This window comes from Alligator mississippiensis, chromosome 3 (genome assembly GCF_030867095.1).
Source record: "Alligator mississippiensis isolate rAllMis1 chromosome 3, rAllMis1, whole genome shotgun sequence".
Taxonomy (NCBI): domain Eukaryota; kingdom Metazoa; phylum Chordata; order Crocodylia; family Alligatoridae; genus Alligator; species Alligator mississippiensis.
This window is the reverse complement of record NC_081826.1, coordinates 260,816,667-260,842,470: the sequence shown is the minus strand read 5'-3', so window position 1 is coordinate 260,842,470 and position 25,804 is coordinate 260,816,667. Positions and strand designations below refer to the sequence as shown.

At 42.3% G+C, this 25,804-nt stretch overlaps 1 long non-coding RNA gene across 2 annotated transcripts in view; it reads left to right on the top strand.

Annotated features, from left to right (window-relative positions):
• The window catches only part of LOC109285327 (uncharacterized), a 41,930-nt gene that overhangs the window by 3,282 nt on the left and 12,844 nt on the right, over positions 1-25,804 (top strand). The window contains exons 2-3 of one of the 2 annotated variants that reach the window (XR_002093086.2): positions 899-1,051; positions 5,624-7,027. This is a non-coding gene — a long non-coding RNA (uncharacterized LOC109285327). Of the gene's footprint in view, positions 1-898; positions 1,052-5,623; positions 7,028-25,804 lie in introns of those variants that run through there. The other variant, XR_002093085.2, reaches the window with a different exon arrangement.

Here is a 25,804-nt window from a genome sequence, read left to right as displayed (position 1 = left end):
TCAAATATTTTTTTCAAAGTGAACTAGGTTTAAATTTAATTCCGATACCTAAAAGTAACGAGTTTATTTGACATCTATTTTCATTTTCAACAGCCCAAACAATAATCATACAGCATTTTTGAGAGCTTGCAGGTTTTTAGAGGAGACAAGCAGGAAGCAGGATGTATAGGCATGATATGAGTTGCTTTGTTGAGAGTGAAAAGCAACATTTACTATCACATAGCAGCAAAAGGCAGGATGTAATTCCATCTTGAGGTTCTGGTGACACTATTAAACCATTTGAAAAATTATGTTATCGGAAGCCTTGAATGGGATTATAGATACATTGAGCAACCTGTTTGTCAGTCTTTTTTTGATCATAGAATAAACTGGCTAAAATATTAAGTATTGAGCCTTGATTTCATTTTAGGCCTTTAAGACCTTTAGCTTGTCATCAACCAATGATAATTGTTAGATTTATCTTATGTTAACAATTGAGTTATACATAAAAGTAATCTGGGTCCCAATCCTGGGAAATTTTCCATTAACTACAATGAGAAAAGAATAGACATTTTTAAGCCTTTGTTAGACTGCAATTTTAGTGAAATGAACTTATTTTTCTATACATTTAAATGGATATGCTCATGTGTATGTTTCTTCCAAGACATTTTCATTTACCCCCTTTTAATTTTCTCAATGAAGACTGGAGAAAAAACAACCCAAAACACCTAGGAAAAATTCCAACAATGCTTAGAGAGAGAATAAAACATTGTTAAAAATTAAATATGACAAGAATTTGTCATTAAATTAAATATGACTCAAAAGACTTTTTTCTTCTTTTATAACAGAGAAAATTGTAACATGTCAGCTTCATATCATACATTTCAAATGACTTTTGTTCTTATCCTTTGCCTTTCAGAACTTTCCTCTGAATATTTGGAGGAAGAAGTCTGTGGACATCTCTTAAATACAGTCTAAGAAAAAATATGAAAAATATTGCTCAAACATATACATCATGAAGACACAGAAAACATGTCCATGATAATGGCCATTTAAGAAATACCACAAAAAGGTAATTTGGAAGTACAGTTTTTAGATACTGAATACAAAACAAAGGCATACTTGTCTGATGTGTAAAACTAAGACAATTAAGGAGTAACTCTACAATCTCCCCATGTTGTCCCATGTACAAGACTGGCACTCAATGTTCTAACCAGGGAGCCTACTGTTACCCTCTAGCTTTAGGAGTTGGTCTTGGCAAACATTATAGTCTATTTCCTTGTGGTTAGTTTGTGTATACTGTGAATACTTTGTGTAGTCTTTTATGACTTTGTGCTGTTCTTGTTGACCAAACTATGGATCCAGTGGCCCCAATTCACCATATGCAGAGCATGGTACACAGACCAAAGGGAAGTCACCTGCATCTTCTCTGATCAACCTCATACATGGGTTTGTGCAGTCTTGAGGATCACCATAATGTGTCCTGTAGGTATCCCACAGAAGGTAGAGTGCAAAGGTGCCTTCCCATAGAAGGTAGAGTCACACAAGGTTCTTTAGGTAAATGTGATACCTTTTATTAGACCAACTAAATAGTTGGAAAAATCGTTCTTTGCAAGCTTTCAGGTGCAAACAACTTTCTTCAGCCTGAAGGAGGGTGTTTGTACCCAAAAACTTGCAAAGAACAATTTTTCCAACTATTCAGTTGGTCTAATAAAAGTTATCACATTTACCCAAAGAAGCTCGTCTGCCTACAACCTTAGACCAACACGGCTACAACCAACACCCCCAAAGGTAGTAGAGACGATTTTTAACTTGTTGGGGTGGCCTTTCTCTGAGGCAGAGGTTTTTGCAGCTGTTTCATTGCTCCTTTACAATGGCTACACATCAGAATTAGGCTCACATGGAGTACCACATAATAATACCCTATTAGATGAAGCAACTGTAATAGCCATTTAGCTTAGAACCAATGCTGTATAGATGTGACCTGCCAACTCCATAGAGCTGTTAACTGCTACTCTTCTTTTAGAACAAAATGGGCAAAAGTTACTTAAGCAGAGTCATATAAAATATACTTAATAAACAGATTTTATTTTTATAAATAAGCCTGTGCCTTGCTAGAAATATGAAACTCAGCCTTGCAGGGTACCACATAGAAGCTTTAAGTCCAGTCTAATCAGGTTCTCTCTCTCTCTCTCAATAGAGATAGAGATACCATTCTCTCCTCTTTTTAAAGTGTTCCTCCACTTAAATCTGGAAAAATCATATTTCCCCCTTCATAAGTTTTTTCCTTTAATTTTCTAGTTTTTCTTAATATTTTATCTTTCTGTTGGTATTTGAGGAATTTTACTATGACAGGCTGGGAGGGTCACTTTCTGCTGGTTGTGGCCTTAGAAACCTATATGCACACTCTATTTCTGGACAAGGAGAACAATTTTAGTTGTCATTATGAATTTTGTACACTTGTCTTCTCACAGTCCCTTCCCTGAACCACAAGAAGCTTTGATTAGGGCCCCCAGCTCCTGTTTTACAGATTTTCAGCTTAATCAGAAAGGAAGCGTATTTACGGTGTAGTGATCTTCCAAGTCAGAAATTCTGGCTTCTTCATTTTGCATTCTACACTGCAGGGCATCAATCTTGCCCTTGGTTGATTGATTAATTTATATCTTGCCTTTACCAAATAGCTCAGAGAAGCTAATCTCATTAACAGATACCTTAACTGCAGAAACTTCAGCCAGAGTCAGCTTGAGCATTTTAAATTCCTGTTTCATTTCTGATAGCAGTCTCTCCCAGCCAACCCTACTCACTTCTTCTAGGCTTAGCTCCACTTTGTTTGTAGTAGAAGGAGAAGGGCTCAACTACTCAGCAGGCCTCATAGAGCTGGAATGCTAACATAAATCCTTGAATTACAGAGATTACAGAAAGGATAGAGACAGGCTTTTTTTCTCTTTGGCTATAGGGGACAGTACTAGGAGCAATGTGTTCAAGCTGCAGCACAGGAATTTTAGGTTGGAGATTAGGAGGAGCTTTCTGTGAGAGTGGTCAAGTATTAGAACAGGCTACCATGAGAAGTTGTGCAGTCTTCATCCCTGGACATTTTCAGAAACAGGTTGGACAGACACTTGGCTGGGATGGTTTAGTCAGGGATGATCCTGCCTTAAGCAGGGGCCTGGACTAAATGACCTCCTGAAGCCCCTTCCAGCCCTACTTTCTTATGATCCTAAAGGTCAGGGAAAGAAATTACACATAAACCAGTATAAGTGATCAGAAACCAGTTCAAATCTGTAACACAACAGAAGTTCAGTGCACACAAACCACTTTCAAAATGGCTGAAACTGGTTTAAGATAAACCAATCTGAATGTAGTATCAGACTTAACTGATTTAGGTTAAATCAGTTTATTGAACTTCTGTCCCAGATCCCCTCCAGATTCAAGTTAGCTCACAGTCCCCCAAGCATCCCAAGGATGCTTTACACCTCTCCTGCAAAGTCCCCCTTGCAGGGTGGGTGGGCTAGCCTTGGCCCAAGCTGTCTGCTCCAGTAGAGGAGAGAGGCATGCTCTAGAGCACCTCAGCTTCTGGTTTGGGCTATTGCAGACATGCAGCTGTATTTCTGGAATCAAAAGTTAATATCTGTTCACTTGCTTATCAATTCAATCTATGCAGTTTAGACTAACTTGCAAAGATTGAATCAATTCAGACTTGGGCTTTTTGATGGTCTGTACTTAGCCATAGTATTTTTGGACTTGTGCTGACTGCTTTTCTTCATGTTACCTTCAACAAAGACAAGTGACACGTGTGAAAATGCTCATTTAATGCTGTTAATCTGCTTATTTTAAGCAGGGTTTGGAAGAGTGCAGGAAAAGCACTGAGCATGCCCAGTAGCACTGCCACACTAGATTTTATTTTTAAACTGTTTGTTAGGCAGACAAGGTTCTTTGGGTAAATCTGATATCTTTTATTAGACCAACTTAAATAGTTGGAGAACAATTTTCAAGCAAGCTTTTGGGTTCAAAAACCCTTCGTCAGGCTACAGAAGTTTCAGCTGGGCTGATATGCATACAACATTTCTACAACATTCATCCTGTGGGGGCACGTTTATCGTGAATGTTGTAGAAATGTTGTATGCATACCAGCCCAGCCTCTGGCTTTTTTACTTTTCATTCCATCTAGGAAGAGCACACACCAACTGCTGATACTTCCTTAGCCTGACAAAGGGTTTTGAACCCAAAAGCTTGCTTGAAAATTGTTCTCCAACTATTTAAGTTGGTCTAATAAAAGATACCAGATTCACCCAAAGAATCTTGTCTGCCTATGTCCTTAGACCAACACGGCTACAACCTACACCCCTGTAAACTGTTTGTTAAGCATTTAGGATCATTCCATTTTAATATAGTATAAACAGTTTGTTTGAGCTATAAAGAGTTTAGGCTCAAATCATACCCTGCCTGTTAAGCTCCATGTGAGGGACTCAAAACTCCTTCTCTTATGACATAATCTGCCAGAGAGCAGGATTTGCCCCTAAACAGGAAAAACAGGGAATTTGGCTTCCAGAATTCATGTCTTTCAAGTAATGTGTCAGAGATTAAGCTGTTTGCCCATCTCCCTAATCAATCTGCTGCCTGCCCATATATTCCATATTCTAAGGTCACCACTGCATGATATTTGTGGAGGCCTCCCTTTCTAGTCCCTCTGAGGAGGCTAAAGGGACAAGCTGAACCTCACGTGTACATCCCAATCATATTGCATTTACTAACCACCCCATTTTAAATGAAAACATGCTATCCCAAGCATGATGAGCTATTATGCTACTAATGTTATTTAAAATAGAATTACTACTAATGATAGATACTAACATGTATTAGTAGCTCTGACTCAGTACTTCTTGATGTGATGGATTAAGTAGTTCAACTTTGTTAAAGGATTCATCTTTGCCATATTTTTGGAAAAGAAAACATTACCAGGATTTGCCCACACTACAGGTTCAAGTAGGAGAAATACTGTTTTGCACAATATCGCCTTTATTTAAGCACAGAGAAGGTTGAAAGACACTTTCTAAGGACTAGTTGTCCCTTAAAAGTTGTGTATGCAAGACTGATTTGGGGATTACTTACCTATCCAAACTTGCCTGCTTCTATGAGGTGTTGCAACTGAGTATGACCAGCCCAAGGTCTATAGTAGCCTTGGAAATGTAATTGGGAAACTCACTGTATGAGCACAGTACATCCTACACAACCATGGTATAAAACAGTTTCTTCCCTAGTAGAATGTCAGCCAGGCAGGGAGAAAATCAGTTGGGATTTCAACCAAATGATCAGTTGAAAACTACAAAACAGAGTTAATTCAAAACAGGAAAGAAAGGGCAAGTGGAGAGTGAAGGTAAAAGCAAGCCACTGGCAGGACCTGGCATTCACTCTGGTCAAGCTGATCAAGAGATCCTGCACCAGTGCTCTGATACAGACCCCGTTCTCATCCATTGCCAGATAAACTGTGGGAGTTGATCCAGTTGGTCCCAGGACACATATACGAAGTTGCTCTAGTTTTGCATGGCATTGATGGGGGAAGAAAGAGGGACCCAGGATAGGAAACTGCTTTGTGCAGAAGATAGGGAGCCTGTTTTATTAATTTGTCTATTTTAAATTTTCCAAGGATTTATATCAAGGATGAATTTGGCCCAATGGGCTTACTCATGGAATGAAGAGGAGCAGTTCTTGGCTCAAACCTTATGTTTCACTGTTTTGTTGTGTTTCCATTTGTAGAATAAGTCATTTAGCAGTCATCTACAAGATCTATGAACAGCAAAGTTGAGACAAATTTTAAAGTTTTCCACAATGGAAAACCAGATTGGAAGAATTGCTCATAGTTTGGGGTATGTGAAGACATGGAAACTGTCAAAATTCTCCACATACATGCACAAATTATTAACTTGATTAACTGCTAATTTTGATTGTAGGATGAAAGTTCTAAAATGTCAAGTTATAACTATCAGCAACATAAGACAATTCCATAGGAATTAAGTGATTATAAACCAGATCACTTATGAAAAAAATCTCTGCCTGAGAGGTATTTTGTTTAAATGATTATCATGTTTGTATTTATAGACATCATAGAAAACTTGAAATGATCTTGAAATTATCAAGAGTTAAAGAACTGAATGAATCTAACTTCTTCCATATTGCTGGATTAAATGTCAGGAAAAGATAAATTAAAATGATTATTTACAGATTTCTAAGTAGCATTAGGTATGCATATTGCTTTGCACACAGAATAGAAGTCAGTATAATTTAGATAAATTCAAAGAATGTTACAGACCTTGGAAAAATACAGTCACTTATATCTTACTGACTGATTGTCCCAGAAAATGTTAAGGACCTATATACCCCTTCCAAGATAACACTGACAACTCAGAAACAAAACTATCACTAAGACAGGAGTTTGGCCATCAGATAAAAGACCCTTCCTTTCACAGCAACTGGAAACGACAAGATACCACTCATTCGCCACTGCAACTTCCAAAACTGTATAGCAAGCATGGTATGGATGCTGGGAGGGAATCAGTTCCTTTCCCAGCTTCTTGCCAGTAGCTTCATGGGTGGAGAACTATTGGGTGGAGGAGACTATATCTATAAATGGCTGATTGTAGAAGCATATTTGCATGAGCTCCCCACCATTTGAATGTTTCTACATAAACATAACAATTGGCTGAGGATTTGTTGGCTTGACCTAAAGCTAATTTAAATGGGAAATAAGTGATTTACACCTAACCTAGTGCTATGGACATCACTCAACTGGCAAGCCCACATAATCATAGTTATATCACCTGTGTAACTTTTAGATAAGACATGGCCCTCTTGACATTATAGAATAATGGGTTGGAAGGGACCTCAAGGTTTATCTAGTCCAATCCCCAGGAAAAATATTCTAATTAATACACTTAAAATGCATTAATTTTGTATAAATTTTGGCATGTTATATGGTAAATTCATATTGTTGTAGTTAAAGATAAAACAAAAACAAAGACTTTCAAATAAAAGACTGGTGAGTCACAAATAAGTATTTCCTGAAATCTTTGGAAATCTGCATGGATCCATCCTTGAGCTACAATTATATTATTTCTTTGTTTATTACACTTATTACTTTGGGGGAAAATGTTTTGTCAATTAACTAAAGAATTAGTTATGCATCAAATCCCCCTAAAGTATGTTTCTAAAGAGTTAAAGTTTTAATTGAAAACTCTAGGTCTACATTCTGGGCACAATCAGGGAAATGAAATATAAAATAGATTCAGTTTTCTACTGTCCCTGCTATAGCCATTAAGTGATTATTTGCGTCAATAGACAAGTTACTGAAAAGGAATCATATTTGATTGTTCTCAAAAACCTTCAGAAAGTGTAATATTACAGTTCAGCAGACTTGCACTATGTCTGCTGACAGTTCTGCTTTCTAATGTAAAATAGCCATAGGACAGCGAGAGAGATTATTTTTCAAGGTGTCAGATGCTAGTAGGGGGAAGGTAGTTTCTTTCCTGCCTCTATACATATGGTTGACTGTGCAGGATCAAAACAGGCCCCCACCTCCTTGTGGTCATTTTTGGAAATTGTTGGAAAATATTCAAGTCGACTATAGCAGAAACCCTCTCTCCCCACAAAGTATACTCACTCTTCCCAAGAGATCTGCTATTCTCTTTCTTTGAAATAAGCACACCTCTCTTTGACTCCATTTACACTATATTTAAAACCATGGTGATAGCATTATGTTGATCATATGTTTAACAGTCCCTTGGTAGCATCAGGAACAGAAGCTAGGATGCATGAAAGGGGACAGTACATTTATAACTACCAAGAGGATTGACTGGGATGGAAAAGCAAACGCCAACAGACCTCCTGCTGTGGTGCATCTGGTACTATAGGGGCCAAAGAGGCTCAATTACATTGCTTACACAGTATTGCAGAACTAAAGAAACTAGAGAGAGGTAGTTAGCCATGTTAGTCTGAAATCAGGTATAAACCAGGGCAGGGTGTTACCTTAAAGATTACTCATTCTGAGAGGCACAAGCTTTTGTAGGAGCCCATTTCTTCAGATGCTATAAATAGGCTTACAGAGAGCAGAGGTACTAAACAAAAAGGAATAAAGTAACTTAAGTATAAAGAATGGGGAACTAGAGAGAAAAGGATAGGGGGAGGGGGAACTGCTGAGAAAGGAAAAGGTGGATTGAAGAGATCAAAAAGGAAAAACAAAGCAATCAGGGTACTTAAAGAAACTGCTAGAAAAGGGATTAATAATTGTAGACACATTCTGAGCGCCCACAATCATAACTACTTTAAAGCCTAACTGCAGAGTTTTACCCAAAAATTTGTTAGTAAGGTTATTAAATGGAAGCATTTGTTGGTGTAAATGACTGCATCTGTAGTTTTGTGCCTGGATTTAATTATGGACACAAAACTGCACCCACAATACAACAGGCCAGCTAAAAATAAATGCCTACAGCTATTAAAATTTACAATCTTAAGGACTTTATTTGTTTGGGTAAATAATGGGTTCAAATATGCATATAATGGGTATAAATGTGGATACTAATATCCTGTTGGTAAGTATATATCTATAGCTTAATATTGAAGGCATTTTCTATAAAGTAAGCATCAAAGCTTGTGCTCCTTTTGCTAGTATCCTTTCTTACATTCTAGTGAGGGAGTTAATATAGGTATAATTGAACTTGTTTTCCACAAAGAGTTTCTCTCACACGCTGCAAATCCAAGAAATTACAAGTAACAGAATTCCATTCTTTTCTAAAATAGCCAAAGATAATATTGAGATCAAAACATGAAAGATTAGTTTAACATTTTTCTAAATATAGTTGCCCTTTACTAGGAGACCAATTTTCAGGAAGCCTTTTCAAATATCATGCATCTGCTTTACCTGCAGCCACAAGCCAACAGCCTGCCAGTGTAACAATTATACAATATTAATGCACAACCCCTCTGAACTATATATCACACATACATACATATATATATATAATATATGTGTATATATATATATACACACATACATACATACACACATATATATGTGTGTGTATGTATATAATATTAATATTACACAACATATATGTATGTTAATATTACACAACATATATGTATGTCCAGATTTATCTTTTTACTAAAATAACAAATACAATAACAAATTAATAACCACAATAAATGAAAGAATGCAATGTTTTCACAAAGAAAACACTAAAAATCACTACACACACACTGTTCCTTTGTGACAAATAAGCTGCTAACCAGCTTTGCCATTCCTGATACTCATATTCTGAGTTCAGTTAGCACAGATTGAATCCACCTCCTTTGGAGCCTCTGGATGAATCCAACGCACTTATGTTATTTCCTTTTCCCAGCAGGGGCTCAGAGCAGGATGCACATTTCTCTGGCTGAAAAAAAAAGTCATTAAAATTTCCCTCAACCTTCTTCAGCTCCTAGGACATGGGACAGTGTTGTTACCTGTCTGCCAGCAGGAGCCAGATCTCACCTAGCCTTGTTCAGTCAGTTTTTCAAAAGAACTGTCCATTATAGTCAACCAGACCCTGCCCCTGTTCACAAAGAGGTCTCCCAGAACACTTCCAAACCTGCTTTAGGATAGTGTTTACTCCCCTCAACCTCAGTGGCACACCCAGCATAGGCACCAGCCACACCATTTCCCCACTGAGCATGCTCTAGAGGGTCTCACTGACCTTCCCAAGATGGTCACATTTTAAAAAGTTCTCTCCTGCAGTACAAGGGGTTACATCTGCATTCCCAGAGTTCAGTGCATTCACACATCGACATGTTGAGGGTACTCTAAAGCAGTCAGCCTACACATAACCAGTGACTTAAAACGCCTGGCCTTTCTAGCTTGTAAAAGTTAAAAGCAACTGATCCCACTTCTCAATGAAACAGCCAATCGTTTAAAAAAAAAAAGAACTTTCCGTTCCTCCTCCACATAGACAAATAGTTCAACCAAGACTGAATGAAAAACATCCTGGATTAATCAATTCTAGCAGCTACTGCCCAGTGACTATAAAAGTGGCCAAGCATTGGAACAGGTTGCCTAGAGAAGCTGTGGAATCTACATCCCCAGAAATTTTCAGAAGCGAGTTAGATATTTGGCTGAGATGGTTTACTCAGAGATGATCCTGACTTGAGCAAGGGGCTGAACTAGTAGACTTTGTGAGGTCCCTTCTAGCCCTACTTTCCTATGATCCTTTGATTGAAGGCACACACACACAGCTAGTCAATTCAGTCCATAGCTAAGAAAGTGATTTTAAAATCTTAATTGAAACTACGCTTTCAAATAATAGCTCCTATGAGTATGCCATATGTAAGTGTGTCGGAAACTTCATTCTGCTCTGGCAAACAGAAACCTGGCCTCCATTATTCATTCCTCCTAGTTTAACTACAGCAAAACAATACATGTGGGCATGAAGGTTTCACTAAGAAAACTCCGCTGGTATAGAACACTGCAGTGTGTTTCCTCAGTAACACTGACTACTACAAACATATCACCCTTATCTTCTGCTTTCTACACTGTGTTTCCACAGTATTTGGGATCAAGTTCAAGGCATTGCTCCTTATCTTCAAAGCACTCAATGAACTTGACCCAGGATTTCTAAAAGAACGTTTCTATGCATTCTGAGGTGAAGACCATGGATAATAACTCTGCTTCTCTGGAACAGTGGAACTCTCCACAATACAGATACAGGTTCATCTGTGCAGCAGAAAGATCTTTCTTGTGGGCTGGCCTAAAACTGGAATGAACTCCCACAAGAACTAAAGATCACCTCAAAACCCACTACCTTATACTCTATAGGCATACATTAACTGTCCCTTTCCTATAAAAAAGGGAAAAACATGCATATGCATATATATTTTAAATGCTGCTTAAAGTGTCCACAAAATAAAAGGCTTTATGCACCCATCAACAGGAATCAACAGTAACCTTTCATGTATTATAAACACTACAAATAATTAAATAAACAGTGAAAATCCAACATGACTGTTGTCTGTGAAAAGAAGGGAAAAACAGCTGCCTTAAGCAGTGTTCCCCCATTTGACAAAATGTGTGTGTCATTAAAAATCACTGAAGGTACTCTTACATTTATATATGCATATATATTTATATATGTTTTGAAATATATATTTTAATCAAATATATACTGTATTCCAAAGCCAAACATTCCACTGCCATAGTCTACTCTTCAGAAGAAGATGAATACCCAAACACATGATAGATATTACTAACATCACTTAATGCACTACTGGAATGTGCTTGGGAATTATAGTTTTATAAGCAGAGTATATGAAGAACAAAATACCACCTCCTCCAGTGGGGCTGTATTATTCAGTATGGGGAGGAAAAGGGGATGGAAAAAGCAGGTATGTGATAGAGTAGGTCACGACTACATCTAAGCATTCACTGGCATAACAGCCCTGCATATTCCTGCAGCTTTGATTTCAAGCAGTACAGAATCAGGGAGCTACAATCTGCTCCTTGTCAGACCTCCCTTTCAGTTCAAGGCTTTGCGCTAAGGCAACATAAAGTTAAGCCACATTATTTGTGTATTGTTACCATCAGACATGTAATAATGTGCCTTACCCCTACATTTCCTTCTGCAAGGAATGCAATTATTTGAATTGTAAAAAAATCTGGAGTAAAATACACTGTAAGAGAACCTTCAGTGATTTTTAATGACACATACATTTTGTCAAATGAGGGAACACTGCTTAAGGCAGATGTTTTTCCCTTCTTTTCACAGACAATAGTCATGTTGGATTTTCACTTTTTATTTAATTATTTGTAGCGCTTATAATACATGAAAGGTTCCTGTTGATTCCTGTTGATGGGTGCATAAAGCCTTTTATTTTGTGGACACTTTAAGCAGTGTTTAAAATGGAAATATGAAAACAGGCATAGGGCCAAATTCAAAGTCTAAGGTTTTGTCTACATTCACAAGTTGCATTGGTTCAACAAAGACTGTGATGTTGCACCGATTTAACTAAATTGCTTTAACTTTATATGTGGTCACCCAAATCAATTGTCAGGCTTTTTATTGTTTTAACTTGCCCCATAATGGACCAGTTTTAAACTGGCATAGACTATTAATGTGCAAAATGAGAGTGGCTTAAGTCAGTGCAATTTTATGTATAGACCATAAAACAGGCTTACATATTTTGGAGACTGAAAAACTGAGGTAATGTATAGCTTCTTCCAGCTTCCTCAACTTGCATGTTATATCAGTTATACACTCATGTCTACTTACTGACATGTAACTTACACCATTTTTACACATCACTTCTGCCTTTGACCTGTCATTTCTATCTTCAAATCTATACATAGGACATGCTTTAAGTTTTCATTTTGAATAGTTGACCTGTATGCTGAAAGCAGTTCTCTCTTTCTCTGGCCCCTCGGATGACTTTCGGAGGTGAGGACCAGAATTTGGAATCTCCCTGCATGGGGTCAGAATGGGAGAGAACTAGGGCTAACCTTTGCTCTTGCTTTGCCTCAGATTCTCAACTTTGCACATGAATGGATACTCCTCTATAGAGGTCTTTCATTTTGGGATGAAACCAATGAATTGCAGAAGGATACTAGGGAATTCACTCTTTATAGTGTCTCTTCAATGAGACAGTGAGACTGTCCGGATAAAGAAGTTCAAAGGTCTGAACTGAGCTATTAACAAATATTTCAGAATAATCGGAGCAGCCAGGTATTTCTCAAGAATTATTCTATACTAAAACTTTAAAGAAATTTCTAATCTACTAGATGATTTATTATCAGAGAGAAAAGGTATGACACATGACTGGAATTCTTCTAGAACCTTAGCACTATTGCTTTAATAATGAGTTTGCATAGTGCATGTATTGACCACTCGCACTAATTCTGAATACTGATTTTTTTCTCTCTTTTTTCTGCTGTTTTATTAGACTATGCTCAGTTTTTATGGTTGATACATAATTCACACAATATACATTCCTCCATATGTAGTAAAACATGTACTCCTGGATATTTCATATTTTTTTATACATTTTGAATAAAAACTTGTCTCTCATGTCTCCAATACCAATTTTCAGGACATATTTTGATTTAATTTGGATCCAAGAACCTCTCAAAATCTGAATTTTCTACATGATGTGTGGTATCTATAGCAGTTCTTAGAAGGGTGGTAAATGAGAAAAAGCCCAACTCAAACTGGTTAGGAAAAACCTGCAACCTATTAAGAATCAGGCTCAAGTTCAGATGTTGCCAGTAATGACAACCATTATAAGAACAGAAGCAAACAGATACCCCTCCAGAAGGACTGAGCACTTTCCTGTTTCAAAAATGACATTTCGCCTAATTGAAACATCCAAAAGTTACAATCTAATAGCACATGGCAAGTAGGACCAGCCTGTCTTTTTCTGCAGTTTAAGACAATAACAAGCTTTAATTTTTTTCAAAAGGAATTCCCAGATGCCCACAATTAGGTTTCAGGTTTCTCTACTATATTAATTGCATTATCACCCTGATCCTATTTGTCTTCTTTAAATAAAGATTATCACTCAGCTGCCAAAAAGTCCATTCCCTGCTGACCCAAGCCTAACTCAAGTTAACAATTCCATAGTTCCTATAGGATTGAACTATCATGGGAGACTGAGCCCCTAGAGAGTAAGGCAGTCTCTCATGTTACAAATGCGTGGATGGCTGAGGCCAGGTCATCATCCAACAGGATGGGATGCAGCCTCCTATCCAGATGCAAATGGAAGAACACATTTTTTGCAGCTGTTGCTTTTTGAGAGACCAGTATTAATGAGGAGTCCAGAAGGGTCATAAAACTGCAAACCAATTTGATGACTTCAGGATGGTGTTAGGGTGGCAACAGTTTATTCACAGTGTTGCCTTTTTCCACCATCATAACTTTAGTATTTACTGGATTGAATTTCAACCAACTCATCTTCATTCACATTTGGGTTTTTGTCAGGCCTTCTGACTGCTGGGCTATGCCTGCATTTATTACAAACAGAAACTTGATGTCCTTGGCATCGCTAACTTTTGAGTTTCAAATGTTTTAGAATTTCTCCCAGTGATTTCATACTGATAGCCAGGGATCCTAGTTTTCTCTGTTTAAAAACTGCAAAATATGCGATAAAAAATCCCAAACTGATTAAAAAACCCCAAATCCACATTTTGCTGTGATTAAAATGAAACACCACTATAGATAGATAGATAGATAGATAGATAGATAGATAGATAGATAGATAGATAGATAGATAGATTCAGTTGAACATAATGTCTTATTGACATGTTTACAATTTTAAAGCAATTGTAAGCCGCAGCCTCCTGGCCCTGCCGGTGGTTCTCACTCCCAAGCCACACCCCCTTGGCTCTGCTGGTGCCCCTCACTCCTGACCTGTAGCCCCCTGTCCCCTCCCAGCTCTGCTGGTGCCCCTCACTCCCAACCTGCAGCCTCCTGCCTCCCTCAGCCCTGCTAGAAAGGGTCCTCAGTTACCCGCTCCCTGAAAGGCTCCACACAGACTCACAGGACTCCAGCAAGAGAAAGGGGTGGGGGGGTCCTTTGGGGAAGTAGAGAGCTGTGTGGCCAGGCTGCCAAGGGCTGGTGCCTGTGTTCTCAGGGGCAGGGGGAACACGTGCAGCTGGGATATGCTGCTTTGGGGTGGGGGGTGGGGGTTAAGAGGGCCGTGAGCCCTCTTAAGAGGGCTCACAGCCCTCTTAACCACCTAGAGCAGTGTGGGAGCCTCAGCCCAGGGTAGGCAGTGCCATTAGGGTTCCCTCCTCTTCCCTCCCTGGCCGGGCTCGCTTCACTGCTGCCTGCATGAGTGGGAGCTGCTGCAGCCAACACGGGCAGGACTGAGACCACCCGGAGCCCCTTACCCTCCTGCAGCTGCCCACAACATAGGCTGACCAGAGCTGAGCTTCCCTGCTGCACCCCAGCCACAGCCCAAGCTGGCTTCATGGGGCAGTGTGTGGTGCTTCAGCGGCTGCCTGTGCTTCTGGCCACACAGCTCCCTGCTGACTCCGAAGAACCCACCGCCTCCTTTTTCTGCTGAAAGGGCAGGCACCTGTGGACAGGGTCTGCTAGCAACAACGCCAAGCTGGACTCACTGGCAGCAGCAAGCGCCGCTTCAGACCCTCCCTGCCCACTATAGTCCCAGCACCTGGATTCCTTCTCCCAGTGCCAACAGGCACTCACAGGCACATAGACTCCTACACGCACACACACCCCCCACACACACAGTGCCCAAGCCCTGGCCCTCCAAGACTTATCTTACCCCCCTGTCCAGCTGTCGGGGCTGCTCCCGCTACCCTGCCTGGCTGTATGCCAGTCACGTATATGTACACACACAAACGCATGTGGCACCCCTGCTTCCAATTGCTCTCCCCCTGCTTCCTTGAGCCCAAAGCTGCTCCTTGCAGGCTGGAATGCTGCCAGCCTGCAAAGGGAAGCCCATGGTTTCCCACTTCAAAGAGGAAAATCTGCATTTTTCTCCTTCGAAGGGGAAAATCTGCAATTTTCTCCTTTAAAAGGGAAACGCTGTGTTTTTCCAGACAGAATGGAAAACCAGGATCCCTGCTGATAGCTAACCAACTGGGGCAAAAGTACAAACACCAGTAACAGGGAAGTCATTGCTCCCCTTTGGGTTTTCTCTGTTATGAAGGATTTAAGAAATTTTGACACGTTCTGATTAAATCAAGTAGTGTTTTCCAGAGAGACACTAACAATCCAGAATTGGCAGTATGGATTGTTGTGGAGAGCTGTAACAGTGTGAGTGTGAATGCATACCTTGTCCATGGACAATAGGCCATCATCTAACAACAGCAATGTTTTGTTTCTAAATCTTAGCTTAAAGACAAAATAATAGTGAGTCCCCCCAAGTTCCCTCCCTACTGACCCTATTCAGAGAGATTACAAATTCTGTTCCACACCATTGAGATGTATGAGGAGAGTTTTAAACCAGGGTGGGCAAAATGTGCAATGAGGGCTGGATCCATGGAAACTCACCTGCGACCCTTGTGGGCAGGGTGCCCTTGGTTGGGCAGATGGGATAGGGCTGCACATAGGCAGGGAAATTCAGTGCACCACACCAGCTTCAAAATGGCCAACACTGGTTTAAGAGAAACCTGGCTGGATGTAGTATCAAACTTAACTAATTTAGGTCAAGCCAGTTTATGGAACTTCTGTCCCAGACCACCTCCCGATTCAACTTAACTCACAGTCCTCTAGCATCCCAGGATGCTGTGCAGCCCTGGGCTGTACTCTCTGCTCCAACAAAGCAGGGCTGGCCCCACCCCCATTTGCCAGCTGGGACTTTTCCATCCCTGGCAGCCAGGAGCTGGGCAGATTCCCCCAGCCCCACCTCCACTGCAGGCTTCTCCCTGTAATGGGCACAGTGGGGGGGGGGGGGCATTTCACCCCCTAGTTCCTCAGCTGACCTACTAGCTGGGGAGGGGGCATGGCCAGGGAATCGCCCCAGGTCCCAGCTCAGGTGACAGGAGTAAATACCCACTGTTGGGAGGAAATGTCACTAGGTGATCAGCCCTGCTTCCAGCTTCAGGGAAGCCTGCATTGGGGGCTTTGCTCCCCAACCTGAGCTGGAAGCCAGAACAATCACCCAGCCATGCCCACCCCCCCAGCCAGTGGCCTGCTGAGGAGGGAGTGGGGTGGGAAAACAGCCCTCACTGTGGACTTCCCACCCCCTGTGCCGGGCACAGCCTGGCTGGGAGTCCAGAGCTGGGCTGGGGGAGGGGAGTTTGCCCCCGCCTTCTCAGGTGGCCTGCCAGCCGAGCAGGGGGCATGGCTGGGTGATCGGTCTGGCTCCCGGTTCCAGCTGCGGGGAAGCCTGCAGTGGGGGCTTTACCCCCCAACCTGAGCCAGGAGCCAGGCTCATCGTGCAGCCATGCCCCCTGCTCAGCTGGCTGGCCATCTGACGTGGAAGCGGTGGGGGAAAACTGCCCACACTGTGGGCTTCCCACCCCCTGTGCCAGGCACAGCCTGGGTGAGGGTCCAAAGCTGGGTGGTGGAGGGGGTTCTCCCCACTCCCTCCTCAGCTGGCCTGCCAGCTGAGCGGGAGGCATGGCCAGGTGATTGGTCCAGCTCTCAGCTCGGGCAGGGGAGTAAAGCCCCCACTGCAGGCTTCCCCACAGCTGGGACCAAGCCAATCACCTAGCCATGGCCCCTACTTGGCCAGAAGGCCAGCTGAGAAGGGAGTGGGGGGGAAAACGTCACCCCCCCTGCCGCCCAGCTTTGGACCCCCAGCAAGGCTGTGCCCAACACAGGGGGTGGGAAGCCTACAGTGGGGGCCATTTTCCCTCTATATTCCCTCCTCAGCTAGCCTGCTGGCCGAGCAGGGGTGTGGCAGGGTGATTGGCTCCTGGCTGCAGTGAAACCTGTAGTGGGGGCTTTACTCCCCCACCCTAGCTGGGAGCCAGGAGCTGGGCCAGCAGGGAACTTGGACCTGGCCAAGTTCCCTGCTCGGCCGGCAGGGCAGCTGAGAAGAGAGTGGTGGGGAAAATGGCCCCCACTGAGGGCTTCCCTGCTGCACCTGGCACAATCCAGCTGGGGGTCCAGAACTGGGCGGGTGGGGGTCACTCCCCCCCCACTCCTTCCTCAGCCAGGTGATGGCTAAGGAAAGGACATGGCCATGTGATTTGCTCAGCTCCTGGCTCTGGGTGTGGTGGTGGGGAGAAACACCCTGCTGGGGGTTCCCCCCTCCCCCCCACACCAGGGAGACCCCAGCTGGTCCAGTGCCAGGAGGAGGGGAGGGTTTCCCTCCATACCCCCTCCTCAGCTGGCCCAGACTGAGGAGGGGGCATGGCTAGGGGGACCAGCTCTGGGCACAGAGAGAGAGAGAGAAACACCCCACTGAGGGCTTCCTTCCTCCCCCTTCCCTACCATACCCTGGCTGGGGGGCTGGGGCTCCTCCCATGCCCCCTCCTCAGCTGACTGGAGGCTAAAGAGGGGGTTTGGTGGGAAAATCACCCATCTCTTGGCTCTCTGCACTGGCTGGCAGGCTGGGAGGTGTGTTTTAGCACTCCCTGGCTCCTGGTATGAGCCACTGCAGAGGTCTGGCTGCCTTCTGCTTTTGAAAAGCAAATGTCAGTTCACTTTCTTATCAGTTCAATCTAAGCAGTTTACAAAAACCTGCAAAGATTGAATCAATTCAGCCTTGGGCTTTTTGACTGGCTGTACTCAGCCATGCTGTCACCACCCAATGATCCCAGCCCTGGCCCCAATCCCACCTTCCCATCCCACTCCCGGATGCTACTCCCTGCCTGCCCACATCCCCATCCCACCCACCTGGCTAAGCATGCCCTGCCCACAGGGGTTTCAGGCTGGTCTCCATGGAGACCCCACCCACCTCCCACCTGCTCCATCTGGCACACCCTGGCAGTGAGTGCAGGGCAGGATAGGATCAATTGCTTTCTCCCCCTGCCATGCTGGGCCAGGTCAGCACCACCCCGCAGCCCCAGCAGCTCACCAAAACTCCTTAAGTGGCCCTCCAGCCCAAATCATTGTCAACCTCTGGTTTAAACACATGTTTAATGACAGTTCCATTTTAATATACCAAACATCGTTTCACAAATGGGAAATGGAACCTTGAATGCTTGCTGAAAATCTCCAGTGGGTTTAATGATGTTTTAAAAATGTTTATCACACTCCTGTATGCATGGGTAGATCAAAGATTTTGGAAAAGGGGGTGCAGGAGCAGCAACTTGTGCTGCAGGGGTGGCTGCACATCTGCTCCCACCCATACACACACATCAGGGAGGACAGACTGCATAGGAGCAGCAATGGGTGACTTTTTTTTAAGGTTCTCAATTAGGTAAAAATCTTTCTTCCTCCCCACATTCCCCTCCATGCTCAGCAGCACATTCCCACCCCTTCCTTTCCCCCACTCCCCTGCCCATTGCTGCCACTGTCTGTCCCCAGTTGATCCTGGGATGGAGGGCTTCAGAGCTGCTCCTGTCCCACGGCAGCCAGGCTGCATGTGGAGCCAGGCTTGGGTAGAGACAGTGGTGGCAGCGGGCAGGTTCCCTTCCCCATGCCTACTTCCAAACTTTCAGGGAACACAGGGAGGGGGAGACTGGGCAGCAAGGAAGGACCCACCCCCTGCTGCTGTTATCCCTGGCTGAGCCTGGCTCAGATATAACAAGAAATGGAGGTTCACTCAATAAATTGAAAGCACCACTTGCTTGAAGACAAGGGGCAATAAAATGTAAATTTAATTGCCATCAGAAACTATTTGGCTGGACACTATGAGAACTCTGTCAGTCATTTTAGGAGGTTTGTATAAAACAACTCATGTACCAATTGAGAGGAGGGCTTGTCTCTGTATATTAGAGCATGTTTCTACTCTCCTGCATATTTATAAGGTACACAGGTAAATCAAGAATTGTTTTGTGTTTACTAGCTGAGGCAGCATTGTAATCTATAAGCTTTGATGACATCAAGTGAACAGAGCAGAGCAGATACACACGCAGTACAACTTGTATTATCAGTTAAGTTTAGAATCAAACAAACTTCTAATAGTAAGAAGGATTTTAGAGAAGGACGAGCTTGATCAGTGATGCTAATAAATCCAACAGTGAAGTGGCTGAATTTCTGCCTTGGAGTAAAATTTTGCCCTAAATAACATAGATAACTAAGTCCCATTTTCAAAAGTGACTCAGGAGTCAAAATCCCACTGGTTTTCACTGAGACCCAGGCTCCTAATGCCAAAACTCTTCTCACAATGGGCCTTGACCACTTTGTGATTTAAATCCCATTTGTAGAATAAAGTATATCCTAACTCACAGAGACTTCGTAAGAATCCAGACATTATGAAACATTTAAATATTACACTAATGGGAGGTATATAAAAACCATTGATACATTAGTAACAGGTTCTTGATGCTCGTTACACTGAGCAGATAATAGAATCACAGCAGGTAACTTAATTGTATTTAGAAGTTTCTGGGACCTATTTTGAGATTGAACTGAATTCAGGAAAGATGCTGCCATAAAATTTTCAGAGGTGAATATGTAGTTATTTAGTTGGTTTTTAGATTTCTATCTTGCCTTATCCAATAGGCTCAGAGTAGCTTATAAGAAACTATTCACAAGGATTCCCCAAATAACACCCCAAACCTAAGAACTCCAACTCCCCACTTCTCCTCCCAGCCACTGCTTCTTTGCCCAAAAACTCACTCAAGTAAACCCTCCCAACAATCCCAACCATGCCTCCCAAGTGCACTCGCATCCAAATACAAGAAGCCCCTTCCCATGCCCCCACCTAGTTCCACCCATCTTTAAGAAATTAGAATCAGACACATTTTACAGAATCCAGGATTTACTGATTCAAAGATTCTTTCATGGACCTTCTAATCCTCAGACTCTCTGTCCAGCTAGACAGCATGATTGTCTGAGGTGCTGCATTAAAACCTGACAATGATATTAGTGCTGACTACAGGTAATTGGGGTTAATAGGTGATCAACCATTTTTAAAACATAGTCAACTCTAACCTATTCCTATTAATTCTGCAGTTAACAGGCAATTTAAATAGATTACACCACTATCTCTTTTCCTTTAGGGCAAAATTAACATAATTAAAATCAATCCTCTTCTAAATCCTGTTTAGTTTGTTTTTCCTCCCTTCTTGCCTCTTATTTTACTAAAATCAACAATCAACAAGGTTGCAATTTTTTTTGCTGGGTACTGGTAATGAATCCAAAATCATCCTATAAAGGACTACACCTTCCTATCATTAAGCAATAATCTTTAGTCAGACAGAACCATTATTTAAACCCTTGGGCTGTAAAGCACTGGATTTGCTCATCTGGGAACATGATTTAAACAGTTGCCCCTCTACCCTTGCCAAAGTGCTGCAATCAGACTACTAGTAATTGCCTAAAGAATAATTACTAACTACTTGGCACACTGGATCTATTAAGTTTAAGAAGAGTCTCCTACATTCTAAGGCTTTTAAGGAATAGAGACAAGTCTCTATGGCAGGAAACACTATGATTTAGTCTGACTGAATTGGGAAAGGGACTTTGACTAACAATCAATTTATTGAAAATTATGTCTTCCTTCCTTGTCTAGTTTTAAGGAAAGAAACAATCTAGCAACTAGGAAGAAATGACAAATGTCTCCTACCTTAAATGTAATATTTCGGCCAGATGCCTGTCTTATCCCAGATCTACCGGAACACCTTTAATTTCTTCAGAAATTAATCTGCATTACCAAACTTTTCAGCAATGGTATATGCATCAAATATATACTCAGCAAATCTGAATTAAATATATATTCATTATATTCAGCAAATCTTAATTAAACTTAAAAAAGAAATTGAGGGTAGGGAATAATAGACCAATTATTCACTGTTACTTGAGGAAAGAAATTCTGATTAAAGGTGTCAGTTGTTACCTGGAGCTCCATTTAAGATTAATTCAGCATAAAATCATATGGAGGATGCTTGGCCCCCCACCCTCCAATTGTCTAAAATAAGCACTGCTAAATCAGACAAATATTCAAGGTGTGATTTAGTAGGTGCTAATATAATCCATATGCTTTAGGAAAATTCCTACATCCATTTGTTCTTCGAAGAACTTTAATTGCAGGCTTTTTTCTATCAAATAAAAATGTATTAGAATCTAGCATGGTAATTTTAAGCCTGGTGGATGCTAAATGGAAGCTGAACAAAATTGAAAAACCCTGCTTTAGCAGAGCACCAACAGCTGCTAAGAAGCTACCATTACAGAGGTGGACACCCAGAAAGTGTCCGAATGAAGAGTACCAAACATAGTAAGCCTGGCCACTGTAGTAAGAAATGTTCAACAACAATGAAGAGTCCCATATTTCTGGAAATACAGGATGCTTCCATGGAAGAAACTGAATAACATTCTAATATTATAAAAGCCTAAGTCTGTCTGTAATGCTTTATTCACACTCTGATTAGCTGATGGAAACAGCCAATCGGAGTGCTCCAAGCATGGGGGAGCACCGCCCTGATTCCAGGGCCATGCTGAGGACCGAGCAGCACTGGCCTCAGTTCCCCCACCCCGCTCCCTGCAACTAGGACCAGACAGGGGGTGAACCCTGCTCCCTGCAAGAGGCAGAACAGTGGTAGCATGGGGCGTTAGGTGGCGGCACTCCATCCCAGCCCCACTCCTTGGACCCCCATCATTCTTGACAGGCAATTGGCTAGTTATTAAATATTTATTAAAATCTTTCTCTTCTTTCCCCAACTTTATTCAGTACTTTTCTTTTCTCTTTTTTTTTTTAATTATCTTATCTCTTCTCTTGTTCAGCTCTTCATATTTCTTTCTTAGCCTGTCATATTACTTTCAGTATCTCTTTAACTCTGACAGGGATAAGACAGAACAAGATGTAAAGCTAGCTTTATATATATATATATAAGTCCATTTTGTAGGTGGTGAAATTAGCCATTCATATTTTTACACCAATACATATCAGCTATTATTTTTAGGAACTCCTAGTAGTCAGGTGAGGTACCATAAGATTGTTAAAAGGCGAAAGTATATCTATCTTTAAATTAAAAAGAAAAAAGAGGATCCCACTTCAGTACACAAAAAGATACAGTAGCTGTTTAGCATATCATCAAAGAATTGATTTCTAAGCAGGTAGTAGGAAATAAGGTGACTGATAAATAGAAGCCAACATGGACTTATTAAGAGTAAGTCACACCTACCCAACCTGATTTCTTTCTAAGAAAAGGTAACAGCCCTTATGGATACCAGCATGGGGAGCAGTGGATCTGATGTACCTTTATTTTTATAAGGCAAGGTTTTTGATACTATCTCCCACAACAGTAAACTAAGAAAATACAGTCTTAATCAAACTACTATAAGGTATTTGCATAATTGATTGGACAACCATCCTCAAAGTGTAGATATTAATAATTAAATGTCAAATGGAGAGAGTTGGAGCCATGTTGTTATAGTCTCGATGATCCAGGAAATATGTGAGAAGCAAGGGTCTCTTGAAGTATTGTCCAGTTTTGGGCACCACACTTCAGTGAAGCATACTGGACACAGTAGGCTCTGTGAGACCTTAACAGTGCAGCATAGGGTAGAAGAATATCTTCTTCTGTCTTGCACATGAAACTCCTGTTAATATGCCCTAATAACCTATTAGCTTTATTTACAGCAATATTAAATTGTTGACTCATAAGCTGCTTATGGTCTATTGTAACTTCTAGGTATTTTCTGCAATACTGCCCCCTAGACAGTCATCCCCTATTTTTTACTTGTGCATTTGATTGCTTCTTGCTAAGCATAATACTTCACACTCATAATTACAAAATTTTATCCTTTTAAAGTCAAACCATTTTTCCAATTTATGAAGGCAATTTTGAATCCCAATGCCCCAGCCTTCTTTATGTGGCATATTTCCTAGACCTCCAGTCAAACTTTCTTGAAAGAAAAAGTGAACAAATTGACAAGTACAGAAAAAGAACAACAGAACTGACTGGAGGTCTAGGGGACATACCACGTAAGGAAAGGTTGGAAGAACAGGAATCACTGTCTAACAAAGAGATGATTGACAGGGATTTGATAACAGTTCTCAAATACAAAAAGGATAATTATAAAGAAAATATATATTTTTTTAATGTCTGTAGGCTACTGAACAAGAAGCAATAGGCTAGAATTGCATCAAGGGAGATTAAGGATAGATAACAGGAAGAACTTTCTAACTATTAGAGTGGTTAAGTAGTAGAAAAGATTATCTAAAAAGGTTGTGGAGACTCCATCTTCGGATGTTTTTGAGTGCAGATTAAAGAAACGTGTCTTGAATGATTTAGATAGGGAGGACTCCACTGTTAGTAGGGAGCTGGATTAGATGACCTCTTTAGGTCCTTTTTAGCCCTATTTGTCTGTGATTCTACACAATTATGTTTTAAGTATAGTTAACATCAGGTTTTAAAAAACTAACTTATGGGCATTTTTTATATTTTTTTGTTCATTTGTTTTATTATATATGACAAATCTTAATAAAAAGTTAACTAGAAAAGAAAGTGATTCAGAATACTTATGTTAAGTTACTTTGCTGCTGTGAAGGAGGAGGAAATGGCTTCTTCCATTGCAGCATATCAGTATAAGCTTTAGAAATGTCTTGTGGTTCAGTCTATCATCTTCAGCTTCTACTTTCTGCCCTCAAACCTCAAGGATTTTTTCCTTGTTCCCATTCAATTGGATACCTGAGAACCTAGGTGATTCATGAAGCAATGTAAAGAGAAAGGGCAAAGTGAAAATAGTTTTGCTATTGTTTTAAAGCAACTAATGAGAAAAGCTTGATCAACTTGGTAACTCTTTCTAGGTAAATTAGTGTCAATACTAAATTGGGACTAGAAATAAGTGTCTTACAATGGAAAAAATGGAAGCCATAATTGATTATTCTAGCTTAAACATCATGGGCGCATCCAGATGAGCCCCCACGTGCCTCTTGTCCCATCTCAAAGCAGTTTGAGATGCAGCAAGAGGACACTGGGAACAAAACATATTTGCAGCATGGGCTCAGAATTTGATACCTGGATATCCTGGTATCAAAATAAAACACAGCGGGAAAAAGCAGGGCATGGCATGGTCCCCGACTGTGCCCTGAGGTAACCCAAGAGATGCTCTGGTGCTCCTATGGTGCTCCTGCTGCCTCAGCATGTGCGGCACGAACCCTTAGCATGCTGGTGCAAGCAGAAGTGTGGCATGGAGCAGAACCAAGGCGCTGTCATGGGTAAGTAGGGACATGGGGATGGGGGTGTTTATGGGTGTGGGTGGGTGTGAAGAGTATCAGGGAGATGGGGTGGATGTGAGGAGTGGCAGTGTGATGTCAGGGGGGTGTGGGGTATGGCAGGGGGATATGCGGTTTGTGGGTGGGTTTGTGGAGGGTCTTGAGCGGGGGCTGCCACATGCCTGCCCGCCCCCATATGGCACCAGTGGCAGCAGCCAGCATGGCTGTGGCCTGGCTGCAGGCACAGCTGGTGGCGACCTGGCCTCTGTACATGCTGAACAGACCCAGCCCGGCCCATCAATGCATGGCTTTGGACAGGACCGGAAAGCCATGTGCTAGCAGGCCAGCCAGCTCCGTTCATCATGTACGCAGCCCGGGTCACAAAGCACATGGTGGGACCTGACCGGGCGCGGCCTGCTAGCACACATTTACACAGAACTGGGAGGCATGGTTCCAGGACATGCAGCTCCTATGCAAAGGCATGCTAGCTGAGCAGCCTGGGCTGGGTCGGGTCAGGCCAGCTGGGCACATTTTCCATGGTGCTCAGGCAGCGATGCATGGCTGCGGCACTGTGCCTACAATGGGCCGTGTCATAAGACCACCTAAGCCTCATGGAAAATGTGCCTGGCCCAGGCTGCACATCTAGTGTACCTTTGCACAGGAGGCATGCCTCCTGGTCCTGTGCAAAAGCGCACTAGCGGGCTGCACCAGGCTAGGTCCTGCTGTGCACTTTCTTTCCACACACACTGTGGGTCCGGCAGCACTGCCACTGGGGCAGGACCCAGCCTGGCGCAACACCCGGCCCCTGCAACTGGGTGACAGCCCTAGAAGCCCAGGGCTGCCTGAAGGTACAAAGCCCCATGCTGTGCCGCATCGAGTTGGACCTGTGCTGAGCAGCACAGGCAGTGCCGTATCTGAGGTGGCTGGGGCCATGCCATGCTGCTGGGGGCTCTGGCCACAGCGGGCCCTTAGCGCCCAATGGCTGCTGCCTCTGAGGGGGAGAGCCGTGAGCCCTGCAGGGGGGGTAGTTCATGTGCTGTCTGTGGGGGGGGCAGGGGACCCACCCCTC